This window comes from Panthera leo, chromosome E3, assembly GCF_018350215.1.
Source record: "Panthera leo isolate Ple1 chromosome E3, P.leo_Ple1_pat1.1, whole genome shotgun sequence".
Taxonomy (NCBI): domain Eukaryota; kingdom Metazoa; phylum Chordata; class Mammalia; order Carnivora; family Felidae; genus Panthera; species Panthera leo.
Genome location: NC_056694.1, coordinates 33,711,838 through 33,731,354, shown reverse-complemented (window position 1 = coordinate 33,731,354; position 19,517 = coordinate 33,711,838). Strand labels below are relative to the sequence as shown.

Sequence of the window (19,517 nt, the reverse complement as noted above, 5' to 3'; positions counted from 1 at the left end):
GCCACTTCTCATTGAAAATCAGTCTTTTAGAGCTGTGCTTACCCCGTATGGGAGCCAAGAACCAACCTAGCCCTTGAAATGTGGGGAGTCCCCTAAAGTGAGATGTGCTGATGGTATAAGAAACACACAGGATTTCACAACTCAGTATGAGAAAGAAGACAATGTTTGTGTCCTCCCCAAATTCGTATGCTGAAATCTTGCCCCATAATGTGATGGTGTTAGGAGGTGGGCCTTTGGGAGGTGATTGGTCACGAAGGGTGGAGACCCCGTGACTGGGATTAGTGTTCTCGTAAAGGGGACCCTGAGAGCTGTCTCTCCACCAGGTGTGGACACAGAGGGAAGACACCGTCTGGGGACCAGTAAGAGCCCCTCTCCAGACACTGGATGTGCCAGCGCCTTGATCCTGGACCCCCCAGCCTCCAGAACCGCAACAAGTAAATGCGTATAAGCCCCCCAGGCTGCGGTATTTTTGTCATAGTGGCACGAACGGACTAAGATAGCCCATACGGCTCCAATTCTGTCTCACTTCTTTTTTTCTTAAGTTTTTTTTTTTTTTTAATGTTTATTCATTTTTGAGAGAGAGAAAGAGAGACAGAGCATGAGCAGAGAGAGAGGGAGACACAGAATCCGAAGCGGGCTCCAGGCTCTGAGCTGTCAGCACAGAGCCCGACGCGGGGCTCCAACCCACAAACGTTGAGATCATGACCTGAGCCAAAGTCGGATGCTTAAGCGACTCAGCCACCCAGGCACCCCCGTCCCACTTCTTGTTTTCTTGCTCATGTAGGGAGAGGTCTGGCCTTTGCTTCTATGTACCTTGGGATCTGAGGCCTCTGAAGATTTGGTGTGTCTGTAGAGGCAGGTTAGGAGACACTTCTACAAGGTGGAGAAGAAAGGAAGAGCACAGGGGAGGCTGTGGTCATCAGAGTCTTGGGGCTCTCCCAGTTCACCCAGGGAAGGTGAAGGGTGTTTCAGGGCCTCCTGGAGAATGACTTGTAGCTCTGGGAGGGCACCAGCAGAGCAATGTCCTACTGCTATGGACGGGCATGGGAAAGATGACAAGAAGTGCCAGGTGAGATTAGCCGGGAGACCTGCCAGGAGCTGCAGAGAAAGCGTCCGCATCAGGAGACAGGCTAGCTGGACGCGGCTGACCGTGGTGGGGCACAGGAGCCCTCAGCAGCCTGGCATCCCCAAACTCTCAAGTGGGAGCAGAACAGGGATCTGGAGCGGTCGGCAGGCTCAGTGCACGAGGGGGGCCTGAACACCAAGCAGGGGGAAGGGGCAGGATGCTCTGAGTGCCCCCCTCCAAGTCTGGCAGGTGGCCTGAGGAGGGTCAGATAAGCATTTGCTTAAGAGCGATGATGCTGGGGCACCTGGGTGGCTCATTCGGTTGAACGTGTGACTCTGGCTCAGGTTATGATCCCACAGTTCCTGGGGTTCGAGCCCCGCATCGAGCTCTCAGACTCTGTGCTGACAGCTCAGAGCCTGGAGCCTACTTTGGAGATTCTGTGTCTCCCTCTCTCTCTGCTGCTCCCCTGCTCATGCTCTGTCACTCTGTCTCTTAAAAAATAAAAGAAAAAAACGAAGTTAAAAAAAAAAAAAAAAATGATGCTGGCTGCAATATGGAAAGCAGACAGCAGGGGGCGAGAGGAGGCCAGCAGAGGTCATCCTGGGATGTCCTCGAGCAAACAGGCTGGACACCCTGAACAAGTGCGTCCTGCTCTGGATGCCTCCACACACAAATGCCGATGTAAGATGTGCTTGTGGCCCTCGAGGGTGTTACAGCCACGTCGCGCCACGAGACACGTGTTCATTGTCCCAGTGCTAAAAAAAGTAAAAGATGAGTGGGTTTCAGCAGAGTCTTGCTGCAGCATGAATAAACAGTCAGACAACAGGCGAATCTGTTGGGAGGATGTGGTTTAACCTCTGAGGCCAGTTGGCCCAGTGTCATACCTGGCCACAGGCACTGACCTCCCAGATACCGTGTCTCGAGATTTTCCTGGAAGGCAGCATGGTGTGTACTTGTAAGGTCACAACCTTTCGCTCCTGTTAATTCACCTTTCAGAGCTTCTGTTTCTTCGTCCATAAAATCAGATCGCCATTTCCACCATAGTGTGGGTATGAGGATTCGCTGAGGCAACGCATCAGAGTGCTTAGCCCAGTGCACTCAAGAAATGTTAATGATTCTCTTTATGGGCATTGTTTTCTTTTCTCGAGTAAGGATGTCATCCATATATATTATTTTTTAATTAAAAAATGTTTTTTAATCTTTATTTTTGAGAGAGAGAGAGAGACAGAGCGTGAGCAGGGGAGGAACAGAGAGAGGAGACACAGCATCCGAAGCAGGCTCCAGGCTCTGAGCTGTCAACACAGAGCCCGATGCAGGGCTCAAACCCACGCTCTGCGAGATCATGACCTGAGCCGTAGTCGGACGCCCAACCGACTGAGCCACCTAGGAGCCCCTATATCATTGTTTTTTTTTTAAGCTTATTTTTATTTTTGAGAGAGAGAAAGAGAAAGCACAAGCTGGGGAGGGACAGAAAGTGAGGGAGAGAGAGAATCCCAAGCAGGCTCCGTGCTGTCAGTGTGGAGCCTGACGTGGGGCTTGATCTCATGAACCGTGAGATCGTGGCCTGAGCTGAAATCAAGATTCGGACACTTAACCAACTGAGACGCCCGGGGGCCCCTACATGTATTATTAACTTATTGTTCAAGAGTACCTGAGAGCAACGTCTACATCTCAGTCATCTGTGTCTGCCATAAACCTACTTTCGGGAGGGAGAGTGGAGGAGGGAGCCTGCCCCTGTCCACAGTGCTGAATCTTCCTGGTGTGGGTGTGGCCTGTGATGCCTCCTCTCGGACCCATTCACATCTCGCATGGCGTTCTCCGCCCAGATGCCCTCTGGAGTGATGCAACACGGTGTCCCTGATCTCCCAGACATGCTAACGTGTAGTGAAATAGCACACACGGGATGATCTCGCTGTGGAAAGACACACGTTGTGTGCACATTCATTTTTGTAGAACACACATTGGGCGCAACTCATCGAACAAGTTTATAGAAATAAATAGATATTTATTAGAATTTATAGAAATATATAGAAGCATGTATATCAAACTGTTAATGGTGTTTGTCACGTTACAGCGGGATTGGTGACGGCGAGAGCTTTGCTCTTAGTGACTCACGCTCTTTGGTGGTGTTTTTTTATTGTTTTAACGATAGCCTCTACATTATTTTTTTTTAAGATTTTATTCTTTCTTTAATTTTTAAATTTTTAAAAATTTATTCATTTTTCAGGGAGAGAGAGAGAGAGAGAGAGAGAGCGAGCACGAGCGGGGGAGGGGCAGAGAGAGAGGGAGACACAGAATCCGAAGCAGCTCCAGGCTCTGAGATGTCAGCATGGAGCCTGACGCGGGGCTCTGATTCACAAACCACAAGGTCGTGACCTGAGCTGAAGTCGGACACTTAACCGACTGAACCACTCAGGTGCCCACCAATAAATTCTAATTTTCACTGACCACTTGCTATATCACAGGCACAGTGCTAAGTACTATAAATACATTATTTTGCATGATTCTTTCTCTACACAGTAGATACCATTATTATCCCCATTTTACTGATGAGGAAACTGAGGCCATTGAGATAAATCAACTTGCCTGGTATCTCGTGCAGTCAGTGTGGCAGACTATAATTTCCAAAAATGGTCACAGCAATATCTCCGGTCCCATGTGCCTTTCCAGAACCTTCTGGCTCCCTGGCAAGAAGCAGAATCTGTTTCCTCTCCATCTGACCTTAGGCAGAACCTTATAACTGCCTCAATTAATACAATACGGGGGAAGTGATGTTAGTTAACTTCCAACACTAGGTCATGAACATGATACAACTTCCAGCTGACTCTCTCTCTCTCTCTCTCTCGGCATGTTTGGCCCTGCAACCCAGCCACGACGCTGTTTGAAGACCCAAACCAACCACGCAGAGAGACCCATGTGGAGAGAAACTGAGGACCAGCCTGCATGCAGCTTCGACCACCGAACGTGGGAGTGAGGGAGCCTTCAGGCGTCTTCTAGCGGAAGCCCTGGGTAAGGAGGAGCAGACACAAGTCCTCGTGGCTGACGCGCCTTCTGAACTCCTGAGCCACGGCACCTGGGAGCAAAGTGCACAGCGTCCCAGTGGCAATAAGTTGGGGGGCACTGGGGAGCAGCTAACACGTCAGGGGTTGAAACCGGGAATCCCTGGCTCTTTCCGCTCTACTTCCGCCCTTTCCCAGCTCTTGCTACCTGCTGAACCACCAGCAGTGTTCTCAGCAAGTCGGCAGGCTCCCATCTCCCAGCCTGGGGACCTCCGACTAATCTCAAGAGCAGTCATTTATATTTGGAGAAGAAAAATCAGAATCCAAAGACAATTGTTCACAGAATGTGGAAGAGGCTCTCCTGTCTTTGGTGAGAGCTCTGGTTCTTTCCAGAAAGGAGAGGCTCCAGCCCACGGATGGCCCACCCCCATGCCAGAAAACCTGAGTCAAACAAAAAGTAATGAGAACGTCTGTTCATGCCTGCCGCCCTTGCCGTTTGCTCCGATCACAAAGGCTCCTTTTTTGTTGTTGTTGCCGTGTTTAATAAGTCTCTAAGCATCTGCCAAGGCAAGCATTCTCTTTTCTATGCCCACCTTACCTCCCTCCAAAACAGTGGGGCTTCTTCCTTCCATTTGGTGTAGCATTAAAAAAAAAAAAAATTGCACTTAACTTTTCCTGGGCAGGCCTAGAAGCGCATCTGTGAGCCTTCAGGCTGGAGAGCCCAGTTTGGCTGAATGTGAATCTGTTTTCTTCCTTCCGGGCATGAAGATCCATTAGGATGCATTGCAAGATGGGAAATGAAAAAAGAAGGAAAGAAAGAAAGAAAGAAAGAAAGACCCAACCATCTCGTCCTAAGCTCTTTAAAAATAATGATAATTAAAACAACAACAAAAAATAAGGATAATTGAAACAAAGAATGTATTCATTTATACACCACCAGGGAATTCAAGCGTAGTTTGTCTCTGGACGAGGCTGGACCCAGCAGCTCAGATAATACCATCCGGACTCAGAATCTCTGTATTCATCAGCTTTGCCTTCTCTGTGGGGTTTCATTTCCTGGCTCCTCTGGGTGTTACATGGCCACTTCACTGAATCAAATGTAGAGGAAGGCAGAGTTTCTCTGTCCAATAGCTTGAAAAGACATCAAGGAATGGGGACTTGTTTTCTCTGGCTGACCCTTCCTGGGTCATGAGCCCTGTCCTCAACCAATCAGCATGGCCCGGAGGAGTCCACCTGTTGGCTTCCTTTAGGTCAAAGGCTGTGAATCTGACTTTACAGGAGACTGATAAAACAGAACACAAGTGGCCACTACCGGATGGAATTAGGATGCTCTGAGAAAGACACGTTAAATATCCACAGACTCTCATAGAAGATTCCACTCACAGAAGATGATGCAGAAATGGTCCTTATGAACACTTGAAAAGATGCCTGAGCTCACTGGTAATCTGGGAAATGCAAAGTAAAACATCAAACAAGAAATAACATTCCCACCTCTCCCATCCAGGGGTGATAAGTGAAAGCTGTACCTAGCTAGCGTTGGTAAGAGTACAGGAACGGGGGGCGCCTGGGTGGCTCAGTCAGTTAAGTGTCTGCCTTCGGCTCAGGTCATGATCTTACAGTTCGTGGGTTCGAGCCCTGCATCAGGCTCTCTGCTGTCCATGCAGAGCCCGCTTCAGGTCATCTGTCCCTTTCTGTCCCTGCCTCTCCCCTCCCCACCCTCTGAAGTAAGTAAATAAATAAGCAAGCAAGTAAGTAAGTACAATGTATCAAGTGCAAACAGCAACATGCAAAAAATGCAGGAGGTATGATCCCATTTGTGGAAAAGAGAAAATATTTAAGAGACGGTCTGGGTGGCTGGGTCAGTTAGGTGTCTGACTCATGGTTTCGACTCAGGTCATGATCTCAGGGTTTCGTGAGTTTGAGCAGTGAGTTCACAGGCAGCTCGGAGTCTGCTTGGGATTCTCTCTCTCGCTCTTTCTCTCTGCTCCTCCCCCACTTGTGCTGTCTCTCTTTCAAAATATATAAACTTAAAAAAAAAAACTTTAAAAAATTTCTAAAAAGAGAGAGTAGAATGCAATGGTAATGTGTATAGAATTTGGGGCCGGGCTATCTGGGTTCGAATCCCAGCCCCCCGTCTCTGAAGCCGTGTGGCTTTGGGGAGTTTACCTCACCCCTCTGGGTTGGCATTTCCTCCTGTGTAAAAGAGAGATTATGGAATTCGTGGCATATGGTCATGTAGATTAAATCAGTTCACCTATGTAAATTGCTTTCAGCAGTGCCTGACATGTAGTCAGTGCCCAGTTGGCGTGAGCTGATAGCCCTGTGCACAAATCCACATAAATGCAGAGCAAAGAGGCTGTAAGGATGTGCTCCAAACTGTTGATGGCAGAAGCTGATAGCAAGGAACTTCGTACTTTGCTGTACATCGATTTGAATCGTTAGAGTCTTTCACAAAAATATGTTTGTGTATGACCAGAGTAATAGTTTTAACCCCCTGCCCTCAGATCCCCCACCGTGATGTCCCTTCACAGGCTTCCTTTTGTGGAATACTGTCATGTCATTCTGTGAGGGACAGGGCAGGGTCTAGCAGGGACCGGCCTCTAGTGGAGGCCCAACCCCCACTCTTGTGGGGATGGAGAAAGGAAAGCTGCCAGAGGTTAAACCACTTGTCCAGCCTCAAGCTTTGACTCACTGGCCAGACAGGGGCCCACGCCCAGAATCCTGTTACCTCCAACTGCCCACCCCCCCCCCCCCCTCCCATTTCTGCCTTGGGCCTCAGGCCTCAGCAGTCCATGCTCTTTATGCCCTTAAGTCACATTTTCCTCCTTCTTTAGGCTGAACAAACTGGCTAAATGGCCCTCACTCCAAATGTTCTGTTGTAGCAGAGCCTGGGTGGCTCGGTTGGTTAAGCTTGATTTCAGCTCAGGTCATGGTCTCATGGTTCATGAGATTGAGCCCCACAGCGGGCTCTGTGCTGATGGTGCAGAGCCTGCTTGGGATTCTTTCTCTCCCTCCCTCTGCCCCTCCCCTACCTCTCAAAATAAATAAACTTAAAAAAAAAAAAAAAAAAAAGAGGGGCGCCTGGGTGGCTCACACGGTTGAGTATCCGACTTTGGCTCAGGTCCTGATCTCGTGGTTCGTGATTTCGAGCCCCACGTCAGCCTCACTGCTGTCAGCGTGGAGCCCACTTTCTTTGGATCCTCTGTCCCTCTTTCTGCTTTGGATACTCTGTTCCCTGCCTCTGCTCCCCCCCCCCCCTCTCTCAAAAATACATAAACACATAAACATTTTTTTAAATGAAAAAAAAAAAAAAAAGAAAGAAAGAAATGTCCTGTTCTGTCCTCTTGCCAAACCTGGGAAGCAGACAATATTTCCTCATTTTTCAAGTGAGGAAATTGGAGAACAGAATGGTCACGTAGCATGCCAAGGGCACACAGCTAATAAGCAGCAGAGCTGGGTTTCACAGCCATCTCTTTCTGACGTTAAGGCTGTGTTCTTTTTTAAAAAGTGACTTAATTAGTGGGTTTTTTTTTTTTTTTTACTATCCTTATTTTTATTTCCATGTTTTGCTAAATAAGTTTAAAAAAATTTTTTTAAATGTTTATTTATTTTTGAGGGAGAGAGACTGAGCAAGGAAGGAACAGAGAGAGAGGGAGACACAGAATCCGAAGCAGGCTCCAGGCTCTGAGCTGTCAGCACAGAGCCCGACGCGGGGCTCCAACCCACAAACCTTGAGATCATGACCTGAGCTGAAGTCGGACGCTTAAGCGACTGAGCCACCCAGGCACCCCAGGGTTTTTTTTGTTTTTTTAGATTTAATTCGCGTTTTAAAATAAGTTACTCCCGGCACCATCCATCCAAGAAAACCTAAAAGCTGGACTGCTCTCTGAGGTTTTACCGCTGCCAGGGTTCAGACCTTACAGGGGCCTCGGATTCTTGCATCCGGGATCTACGTGTCTCTCTGGGCCCTGCTGGCCTGGACCGAATGTGTGCTTTTGCCTGGGTCAGACTGTCCCAGCCAAGAGGGCAGAGTCAACATGAGAAAGGAACCTTGGACTATGTGGAGCCCCTGGCTTCACCCCAGGGAAGAGCCCGGCGAGGCCAAGAACCAGAGTATGAAAGAGTCAGCACACAGGGAAGCAGAAACGATGACTAAGCTCCGGGTCATGATTTCCCTCTTCCTTGCCTGAGACATGAGTCATGGCCTGTACGTCTTTAATTTTCTGACTTCTAACTCATCCCAGCAGGGAATGGGAAGCTGATGAAGGAAAGCTCCCTGCAGCATGGGCCGTGGCCCCAGATGGCCCGACTTCAAATTCCGTCTTCCACTTACTAATCGTGGGACCTTAGCAAATCACTGAGCCTGCATTTCCCCGTCTGTGAACTGCAGGTGCTAACGCCTATCTTGCTAGGTTCCTCCACCTAATCAGGATTCACTGAGCACCTACTATGTGCCAGGCAAGGGGATGTGGTAGTAAATAAAACAGACAAAAGTCCTGCCCCCATGAAGCTTACATCCCAGGGAGAAAAAACAACAATGAACAAATTTGTGTATGTCACATTGTAATGTATACATTACATTGTAACATATAGGTCACATTGTAACATATGACATTGTACTATCAGCTGGAGACCAGCAGAGGTCTGCAAGGGTGAAGAATCCAACGGTGAGGCAGGACAGAGGGTCAAGAGGGTTGATGGAGACAGTTCTATAAACTAGCAGGGGAGGGGCAGAGAGAGAGGGAGAGAGCATCCCAGGCAGGCTCCACACTGTCAGCACAGTGCAGGGCTGGAACTCACAAACTGTGGGATCATGACCTGAGCCGAAGCCAAGAGTCACTCGCTCAACTCACTGAGCCATGCAGGCACCCCAGTGTTAATCGCTTTAAAGTGAACAATTCAGGGGCGCCTGGGTGGCTCAGCCGGTTAAGCATAGGACTTCGGCTCAGGCCATGATCTCGTGGTCCATGAGTTCGAGCCCCGTGTCGGGCTCTGTGCTGACAGCTCAGAGCCTGGAGTCTGTTTCCGATCCTGTGTGTCCCTCTCTCTGCTCCACCCCCGCTCATGCTCTGGCTCTCTCTCTCTCTCTCAAAAATAAATAAACATTAAAAAAATAAAGTGAACAGTTCAGTGATGTTTGGTGCATTCACAGTCCTGTGCAACCATCACCTGCATCTGCTTCCAAACTATTTTATTTTTTCTTTTTTAAATTTTTAAAAAATGTTTATTTTTGAGAGAGAGACAGAGTGTGAGCGGGGGAGGGGCAGAGAGTGAGGGAGACACAGATTCCGAAGCAGGCTTCAGGCTCCGAGTTGTCAGCACAGAGCCCGATGCGGGGCTTGAACTCAGGAGCTGTGAGATCATGACCTGAGCCGAAGCCGGATGCTCAACTGACTGAGCCACCCAGGCACCCCACCAAGGTATTTTCATCACCCCAAAAGGAAACCCTTAACCCACCAAGCAGTCACCCCTCATTTCCCTGTTCTCCAAACTCCCCCATCCCCTACAACCAAAAGTCTGCTTTCTGACTCCGTGTATTATGTATTTCTGGGTTTGAATCCTGAAATATTTTATATTTCATATAGGGGCACCTGGGTGGCTCAGTCGGTTAAGCGTCTGACTTCGGCTCAGGTCGTGATCTCACAGTCGGTGAGTTCGAGCCCCAAGTCGGGCTCTGTGCTGACAGCTCAGAGCCTGGAGCCCACTTGGAGTTCTGTGTCACTCCCTCTCTCTCTGCCCCTCCCCCGTCCCTGCTTACATTCTCTCTCTCTCTCAAAAGTAAATAAACATTTAAAATAAATAACTAAATATTTCACATAAACGGAAGTACAGAACCAGCAGACCTCTTGTGTCTGGCTTCCCTCACTTATGGTAATGTTCTGGAGCCTCAGTCTGCCTTGTAGCAAGTATCAGACCTTCTTTCCTTTTTACGGCTGAATGCTATTCCATCATAGGGATGGACCACATTGCTGATTCCTTCTTCCTCAGGTGAAGGGCCTCCACAAGTGTGACTCTCCAGAGGGGCATCTGGGTGGCTCAGTCGGTTAAGCATTCAACTCTTGATTTCGGCTCAGGTCAAAATCTCACATTTCGTGAGTTCGAGCCCCACATCAGGCTCTGCGTTGACAGTGTGGAGCCTGCATGGGATATTCTCTCTCTCTCTCTCTCTCTCTCTCTCCCTCTCCCTCTCTTTCCACCCTTCCCCTGCTCTTGATCTCTCTCTCTAAATAAATAAACTTAAAAAAAATGTTTGACCCTCCAGACTCACGGAGTCTCATCACTGCCCCAGGAGGTGATTCCAGGAAGCTCTGTGAGGGCGTGAAATGAGACAGGGCTCAAAGAAGGACCAGCAGAGGGTTCTCTTGAGGAACCCAGCAGGTTTGTGCCGTGTGCCGCTGGCGGTCAGCTTAACCGGGGCTGGTGCAGTCACCTGAGGGACCATGCAGGGTACAGGTCAGGGGGCTGGGTGCAGGGCGGAGAGACTGAGGCCTCAACCCCCAACTGCTGTCCACACCTGATGGGTGTAACGTTGGAACTTCAGCTCCCTGGGGTTTCCAGGCTGAGCCAGAGCGCGCCCCCACGTGGACAGGAGGGATGCAGGTCCTGTAGGGCGGAAGCAGGGAGAGAACAGGAAACCATCTGGCTGCGGGACAGCCAGGGGAGCGAGGGGATGTGTCGCATCGACACCCTTACATGCACGGTGATGTGTGATCCGTGCAGGGCAAAGCTTTAAGTGCTTCACAAATATCCCTTCGCTGACTCTCCTTGACAGCCCCACGAGACAAGTGTTGTCATCCCCGCTCTACAGATGGAGAAACTGAGGCGTGGAGGAATGGCGAACAACTCACACAAGATCCTCCCGTAAGTCAATGGCAGAGCAGGATTCAAACCCAGAAAGTCTATGCTGGTCGTGAGCGCTTCACCACCCTTGCCCGCCCATTGTGTCTTCCCTCCTGTCGGGTCTTCCATATAGATTCAGCCGCCTATTTCCTTCAGGTCTCAGCTTGCGGACCACCTCCTCCAAGAAGCGACCGTGATCACCTCTCCTACTAGTACTTTTGGCAGAGATGTTTGTTTTCCTCATAGCACTTAACAGTTTGTAATAATTTTCTCTGTTGCTTTACTTACTTACCATCTGCGACTATAAGCTTCATGAGGACAGGGGCCCATCTGTCTTGTTCACTTTGAATTCCTACTTCTTATCTCAGGGACTGGCTCCGTGTAGGAGCTTAATAAATAGTATGTGCCCCTGGAGAGTAGGTGAATAATTAAATAAATGAATCCAACATACAAAATATATTGACGTCATGTTTCTATAGGCCTGACATATACACATTGCATTGTTTTCCAAATATTAATTAATGGGGCCTTTGGAATTTCCCTGAGGGGTTGGCCGAGGGTGCTTCCATGTGGAAGATGCAGGACACAAATAGAGCGAAATGATTTACTCTGGGTCACTGGTGACTCAATGTCTGGGAATAGAAACACACTCCAAAACCTTTGCTCTAATTAGTCAAGGTAATTATTAGGCACAATAATTAGGCATGAATGACCTCAGCCAGGCTGTTTTGTAACCTCTGGAATTTAAGACCTGTACTAATTTTGCTTTAATGGCAGGATTTGTTGTGGCTTGCCACCCACACCCCTTCTCTGCTTTTTCTGAGCAAACAAACATTTGTCTCAAAACACAATCTTTTGGGGGCATCTGGCTGGCCGAGTCGGTAGAGCATGTGACTCTTGATCTCAGTCTTGGGGTTTTGAGTTCGAGCCCCACATTGGGTGTGGAGCGTACTTGGAAATAAAACCTTTAGGGGCACCTGGGTGGCTCAGCCGGTTGAGTGAATAACTCTTGATTTAGGCTCAGGTCACGATCCCAGGGTCGTGTGACCGAACCCCATGTCAGGCTCCACGTGGAGCATGGAGTCTGGTTAGGATTCTCTCTCTCTCCCTCTGTCCTTCACCCACTCGTGCTCTCTCTCTCTCAAAATAAAAATAAAATAAAATAAAATAAAATAAAATAAAATAAAATAAAATAAAATAAAATCTTTAGAAAACACACACACGCACACACCCTTTTCAATAAGAGATGCTTGGCCTCACCCACCGTCACATTCTGGAGTCGTCCCTCAGATTACTGCCCTCTGACACAGCTTTTGCTTTTGTGGGATTCTTTTGGCTTGGGGTTACTGTAAGAGGTGGACTCTGGTCCCTGAGAAACTCCTCTCCTGGCTCCTTCGCTTATTGAAGCGATATTTACTGCGCCCCCTTCTGGGAGCAGAGGTCTATGCACCCCCAACAGAGCCAACAGGGAGCAAAACAATTCCCACCCTGGAAAAGAATTCTCAGGGCGTCCCTTGGCAGGGTGAGGAGGGTTTACGCATTTTGGTTTCCTCTTTATCTTACTCTTGGCTCGTCATCGCAGCTAGCATTTCCCATGATCTTCCTCTATATGATGCGTGGTGTTATGTGAGTTTACTAGAAACAGTCCTAGAAATAGTCCTATGAAGAAGGTTATTGCTATTAGTGCTAGGATTACCGCCCCCGTTTTACAGATGTATGGGGGCTTAAGTGACTTGCCCAAATTCACACAGTTGGTAGGTAAGTGACAGTGGCAGGACCTGAACCCAGTCTTCAGAATGGGTGCTCTTACCCACTATACCAGGCTCACTATACCAATATTTTGGATTCTCCAGAAAGGTCTCCAAATTCTCTGACATTGTACACCCACTTCTTTTTCTGTTTTATTTATTTATTTAGAGGGAGGGGCAGAGAGAGAGGGAGACAGAGAATCCCAAGCAGGCTCCCCCACTGTCAGCACAGAGTCTGACACGGGCCTCGAACTCATAACCTTGAGATCATGACCTGAGCATTACTCAACTGACTGAGCCCCCGAGGTGCCCCTACTCACCCACTTCTATACTCACAAGACAAATATTTCCGGGGGACCCTCTGGCTGATGGCAAGGCCCCAGTAAGGCAATGAGTAGGGATATGGAGATGAACCAAAGCCAATGCTTGCCTTAGAGTTGGGGCCATTTGGAGGAAGGACCAGGACTTTGGAGTGGGACCCTGGCCTCAAATCCTGGCTGGGTCAGTAATTAGGGTTGCCAGATTTAGCAAATCAAAGCATAGGTCACACAGTTACATCTGACTTTCAGATAAACAATGAATAACTTCTTAGTATAAGTATGTTCCATGCATGTGTTGCATTTCATCTGGCAACCTTACAGGTAATTAATTGCTGTGTGACCTTGGGTCCTTCACTCAATCTCTCTGATCTCAGATTCCCTGCTTTCCCAATGAGGAAACCAATTCCCATTGCACAGGGTTGCTTTCAGAAATAAGAAAGGGTGTGGGGAGCCTGTGTAGCTCAGTTGCATGAACGTCTGACTTTGGCTCAGGTCATGATCTCACGGTTTGTGAGTTTGAGCCCCACGTCGGGCTCTGTGCTGACAGCTCAGTGCCTGGAGTGTGCTTCAGATTTCAGACTCTTTCTGTACCTCTCCCGCTCGTGCTCTCTCTGTATCTCTCAAAAATAAATAAACTTAAAAAAAGAAAGAAGAAAGGGTGACTATATTAAGCACTAGGAATGCTGAGGTGCTTCCTAACTGGTCCATTTTCATAGGCAGCCCGCTCCAACTTGCCCCGTACAGGAGCTGGGGTAGAGGGGACTTTGAAAACCAGCTCAGTCCACGGCCTACTGAAAACCTTTTGAGGTACCCAGGGCACCTGGACTGAAGCCCAAAGGCATCTGGATGTACCTCAAGTCCCCTCGCAGCAGGTGGTGTCCAGGGCAGAGACCCTTCTCGGAAACCACCGCAGTGGCTAACCTAGGATTGTATTCTCTCTGCATCTCCCAAGGGCCCAGCTCCAGGCTTGAAGCTCCCAGAGTGAAGGAGGAGCGAAATGCATGGGGATTTCAGGCCTGAGATGTGGAAACAGTCCAGTGGGCTACCACCAGATATCCCTCTGTTTCTCTCCTGAATCTTCCCCATCTCGGCCACCCCTCCCCAAACGGCTGTTTGCTGCCGAATTGCAATAACCTTCTTGCAGGTTTACCGGCTTCCAGATTAAAACTAACCGTAGCAGAATTTTTAATCTGAAAATTTTAGAGGGAATAAGGGCACCTGGCTGGCTTAGTCGGTCGAGCATGTGACTCTGGATCTCAGCATCTTGAGGCTGAGCCCCACGTTGGGTGTAGAGTTTACTTAAAGAAAAAAACGGGGGCACCTGGGTGGCTGAGTCAGTTGAGTCTGACTTGATTTCAGCTCAAGTCACGATCTCACAGCTGTGAGACCGACCCCCTCGTCGGGCTCTGTGCCGACAGTACAGAGCCTGCTTGGGATTCTCTCTCTTCCTCTCTCTCTCTCTGCCCCTCCCACTCCCTCCTCTCCTCTCTAAAATAAAATTTTAAAAATTTAAAAAAGAAAAAAAAACAAAACAAGTAGAAAGAATAGAAAAATGGACTAGCTCATCAGCTCACGGTGATGACATTAAAAAAAAAAAGACATTAAGACATTAAAAAAAGAAGACATTAAAAAAAAAAGTCTCTTTTGTGAATCTTGCACATCAAAAGCCTTGGCTTTCAAGATTATCATCTCTGCCATGAGTTTCAAAAGCCCGTTTAGGAACTTGGTGAAAGCCAAGAATTTGGCTGTTTGGCCACTTTCTGCTTTCTTTGTTTGAATTGGTTTGGGTCAAGCCTGTCCAAGGGATGTGTAATGATTCAGGCCTCAACCTCAGGACTGGGTTTTGTGGGGAGAGGGGTCAGAGGGTTTCTTTTATAAAGGGAACAAACATAGCATTGCTGCGTGTGCAAAACATGCTAGTCATTGCTATTTTTGTTGTCAGAATAATTTTAGTGAATTTCAATGATTTCTCAGAACACTCACAGATGTGATGGCCACTCCTTTGTTCTTCTTTTGTATTATTATTTTTTAAATTTTATTTTAAGTGTATTTATTTTGAGTGAGAGAGAGAGAGAGAGAGAAATGAGTGCCAGAGAGGGGCAGAGAGAGAGGGAGACAGAGAATCCCAAGCAGGCTCCACACTGTTACCGCAGAGTCTGGTTCAAGGCTCAAACTCACACACAGCAAGAACATGACCTGAGCCTAAAGCAAGAGTTCGATGCTTAACTGACCACCCAGGCGCCCCTCCCCCCCGCCAACCCTCGTTTTTTTCCCTATGTTTTTAAGCTCTTCAACTACCATTTCTCCTAATTTAAACTCTCGCCAGATCCTAACTCCCAACTCTGGGGTGGTTATTCTCTGCACTGAATAAGTCAGTATCCTAGGTGTTTCTGCAAGAGCACCTTCTCAGGGCGGCACCCATCCAGGCTGGCAAACCAGTGGCTTGGCTGTCACCTGAAGCCCCGTGTCATCTGAAAATCTGATGCTCCTGCTTTGCGTTGCATCATCTGATTTCCGGTCATAAGCATTGGCATTAATGTTGAAGTCAGTCACCCGTTTAAAAAAAAAGCACAAAGTCCCTTTGCAGCCAAATCCACTGAAATTTCCCAATGTTTTCCAACACCAGAAGTCTCTGAGAATCAGGACTTAGCCAGACAGGATAATTCAGGCCCAGACATGATACACACTGAAGGGGAAGGAAGGATGGTTAGGGGTGAGAGCCACTTACTGAGAATAGAATCCCTGGTGTTTATCCTCAGCTCAGCCAACAACTTCCCTGGTGCCCCCACAGGCCACAGCCAGGCTCTGTTTCCAAACGGCAGTTTTCCTGATGACAAAATCGGAAGAGCCTTGTGTCCTTACAGCTAGAGGCAAGAACCCTTGTGTGTTTTTTTTTTAAAGTGGACCAAATGATCACAATTGGTTGTGATTTTTTTTTTTTAATGTTTATTTACTTTTGAGAGAGAGAGAGAGCTTGCACAAGGGAGGGGCGGAGAGAGACAGAGAGAGAATCCCTAACAGTCCTGATGTGGACTCGATCCCACCAGCCGTGACATCATAACCTGAGCCAAAATCAAGAGCCAGATGCTCAATCAACTGATCCACCCAGGCACCCTGGGTGATTTTTTTTTTTTAATAATAAAGTTTTAGAACAGTTTTAAATTTACAGAAAAGTTGTGAAGATAGTGCCAGCAATTCTCCATATACCCCACACCGTCTGCGTTTCCTGCATGATTTTCCCATATTACAGACACCTTACATTATTATCATGTATTTGTCACAATTGACCAATGTTTTTATTTATTTTGTGGAATTTTTTTCAATGTTTACTTTTGAGGGAGAGAGCAAGAGACCGTGTGTGAGCAGGGAGAGGGGCAGAGAGAGGGAGACACAGAATCTGAAACAGGCACCAGGCTCTGAGCTGTCAGCACAGAGCCTGACATGGGGTCCGAACCCACCAACAGCGACACCAGATGCCATTGAACTGTAGGGTTGTCGATTTTAAAGCTAATTTCCTATTTGGGGCACTTAGGTTATTTTCAGTTTTGGGTCCTACAAATAATTTTGTAATAAGCTGGGTTGGGTTTTCTGCTAACCAAATCTTTGCATACAGATTTGTTTTCTTCACATAAACTTCTAAACATAGAATCGAAGGGTTAGGGTGACATATTTGAAATCTTTGGATGCGAACTGCCGAACGCCCTCCGCATTTCCACTCTCACCCCGGACAGTGTATGAAATGCCGATTTCTCTATATCCCCACCAACACCGCATATTAAATAGTTGTTTAAAAATCTGTGCAGATTGCTTTGGTGTGATTTAAAAAAAATTTTTTTTAAATGTTTTTATTTATTGGGGCGCCTGGGTGGCTCAGTTGGTTAAGAGTCCGACTTTGGCTCAGATCGTGATCTCGCAGTTTGTGAGTTCGAGCCCCGCATCAGGCTCTGTGCTGACAGCTCGGAGCCTGGATCCTGCTTCAGAATCTGTGTCTCCCTCTCCCTCTGCCCCTTGCCTACTCACACTCTGTTTCTGTCTCTGTCTCTCTCAAAAATACACAAACATTAAAAAAATTTTTTTAAAGAAATATCATAAACAAAAACAAGTGTTCTGTGGATAGGAACTTCATTGTGCCTCAATTCCTCTTTAAAATAGGAATAAAAAGCGGTGCCTGGGTGGCGCAGTCGGTTAAGCGTCTGACTTCAGCCAGGTCACGATCTCGCGGTCTGTGAGTTCGAGCCCCGCGTCGGGCTCTGGGCTGATGGCTCAGAGCCTGGAGCCTGTTTCCGATTCTGTGTCTCCCTCGCTCTCTGCCCCTCCCCCGTTCATGCTCTGTCTCTCTCTGTCCCAAAAATAAATAAATTAAAAAAAAAAAAAAGGAATAAAAATATCAACCTCCTTGAGGAATTATGGGGATCAAATAAGTTAATACAAAGGCGTTATGATAAATATCAACACATGTAGAATCAAAATTAACAACTCAGGAAACAACAGACATTGGTGAGAATGCAGAGGAAAGGGAACACTTTTGTACTGCTGGTGGGAATGCAAACTGGTGTAGCTACTTGGGAAAACAGTGTGAGGTTCCTCAGAAAATTAAAAATAGAACTACCCTAGACCCAGCAATTGCACTACTAGGTATTTATCCAAAGGATACAAAAAAATGCTGATTCGAAGGGGCACATGCACCCCAATGTTTACAGCCAATAGCCAAAGTATCAAAAGAGCCCACATGCCCATCGACTGATGAATGGATAAAGAAGATGTGGTACAATGGAGTATTACTCGGCAATGAAAAAGAATGAAACCTTGCCATTTGTAAAACGTGGATGGAACTAGAGTATATTATGGTGAGCGAAATAAGTCAGAGAAAGACAAATATATGATTTCACTCATATGTGGAATTTAAGAAACACAACAGATGAACACAGAGGAAGGGAAGGAAAAATAAGGTTAAAAACAGAGAGGGAGGCAAACCATAAGAGACTCTTAAATACAGAGAACAAACTGAGGGTTGCTGGCAGGGTGTTGGGTGGGGGAATGGGCTAAATGGGTGATGGGCATGAAGGAGGTGCTTGTTGGAATAAGCCCCAGGTGTTTTATTGTCGATGAATCACTAATTTCTATTCCTGAAATCATGACTACACTATACGTTAACTAACTTGGATTTAAATAAAATAGGGGAGCCTGGGTGGCTCGGTCAGCTGAGCATCCGACTCTTGGTTTCACAGGCCATGATCTCACGCTTTCGTGGGTTTGAAACCCACGTGGGGCTCTGCACTGAGCATGAAGCTGCTTGGGATTCTCTCTCCGCACCCCTCCCCCGCTCACACTGTCTCTGTCTCTCTCAAAATAAATAAATTTAAAAAAACCTAAATAAAATAAAAAAAAAAACCACATGTGAAATCATATGTGTGGCTGGGCGACCTTCTATGAAAATGTTATTAAGGATTGCCGCAATATCCAGGTCTTTGTTCTTGGGTGTCAGGAGATAGTGTTAGGCAGGGTCATATGACTGGCTCTGGCCAACAGATTATGATCAGAAGTGATGTGTCACTTACTATCTGAGGGAGCAAAAAGCCACCGTAAGTAAGACTCTCCAGGCTTCGTCTTCCCCTTCGCGGAGGGTGGAGTCACAAGACAGAAGCTGCCTGCATCCCTGAGTCACTGTGCATCATCCCGTGGAGGGCAGCAGCTGTGATGGATTGTTGCCTGGACCCAGAGCAGGCTCTGCCTGAGCAAGGAATTCACTTCCGTGAGGTTTAGCTGATTCGATCTTCTTTCTTGTCATTGTGGTTCAGTCACTGGCAGTAGCCTGACTACTAGAACAGATGTTTGAATGCTCCCAGACAATAACCCACACAGTGCATTTGGAGGATGCAGCGTACCGCCCCTCGAATCCTTCACCCCACCCTGAGCCTGGGCCTCTCCTATTCTCTTACAAAAGGTTGTTGCTTCAGCTGCTGGGAGAATTCACAGAAACACAGTCTGCCAAACATATTGGTACCATCAGCTCTTAGCACCCCTGGGGTACAGGGGACATGATTCTAATTTTTTTTTTCAGTTGAGATCTAACTGGCAATTGACATGTAACACTGTATTAGTTCTAGGTATGCAACATAACGATTCAATATTTGTATATATTGTTAAATGATCACCACAGTAAATTTAGTTAACATCCATCACCGCACAGCTTTACAGACCCTTTCTCCTTGTGAATAGAACTTGTAAGATTTACTGTTTCAACAACTTTCCAATGTACGACACGGTATCATTAACTCTAGTCTCCATGCTATACAAGTGCTGTATTTTTTAAGAAGGAAAGAAAATGTCCCTGTGATTTTGGGATTGTGGTCTGCCAGCGCCATGGTTAACGCACCCCCGTTTGGGAAGAGCTAGGGAAGATGCACATATTTGCACCTGTTCCTTGTGCTGGGCAGCCTCTGAGGGGGTCCCCAAAGATCCACACCTCCTGGTATTCATTCCCTTGTGTAATTCCCTTCCCCATGGTGGGGGCTGAACTCACTGACTTGCCTCCAATGAATAG

The 19,517-nt window shown here is 47.4% G+C and overlaps 1 long non-coding RNA gene across 2 annotated transcripts in view; it reads right to left on the bottom strand.

Annotated features, from left to right (window-relative positions):
* Nucleotides 1–4,942: 4,942 nt before the first annotated feature.
* LOC122210257 overlaps nucleotides 4,943–19,517 on the bottom strand; it is a 28,923-nt gene continuing 14,348 nt past the window's right edge. Inside the window, exons 4-7 of one of the 2 annotated variants that reach the window (XR_006197986.1) lie at nucleotides 15,702–15,800; nucleotides 10,580–10,668; nucleotides 10,334–10,495; nucleotides 4,943–5,510 (exon numbers count right to left, since the gene is read on the bottom strand). This is a non-coding gene — a long non-coding RNA (uncharacterized LOC122210257). The remainder of the gene's footprint in view (nucleotides 5,511–10,333; nucleotides 10,496–10,579; nucleotides 10,669–15,701; nucleotides 15,801–19,517) is intronic. The other variant, XR_006197985.1, reaches the window with a different exon arrangement.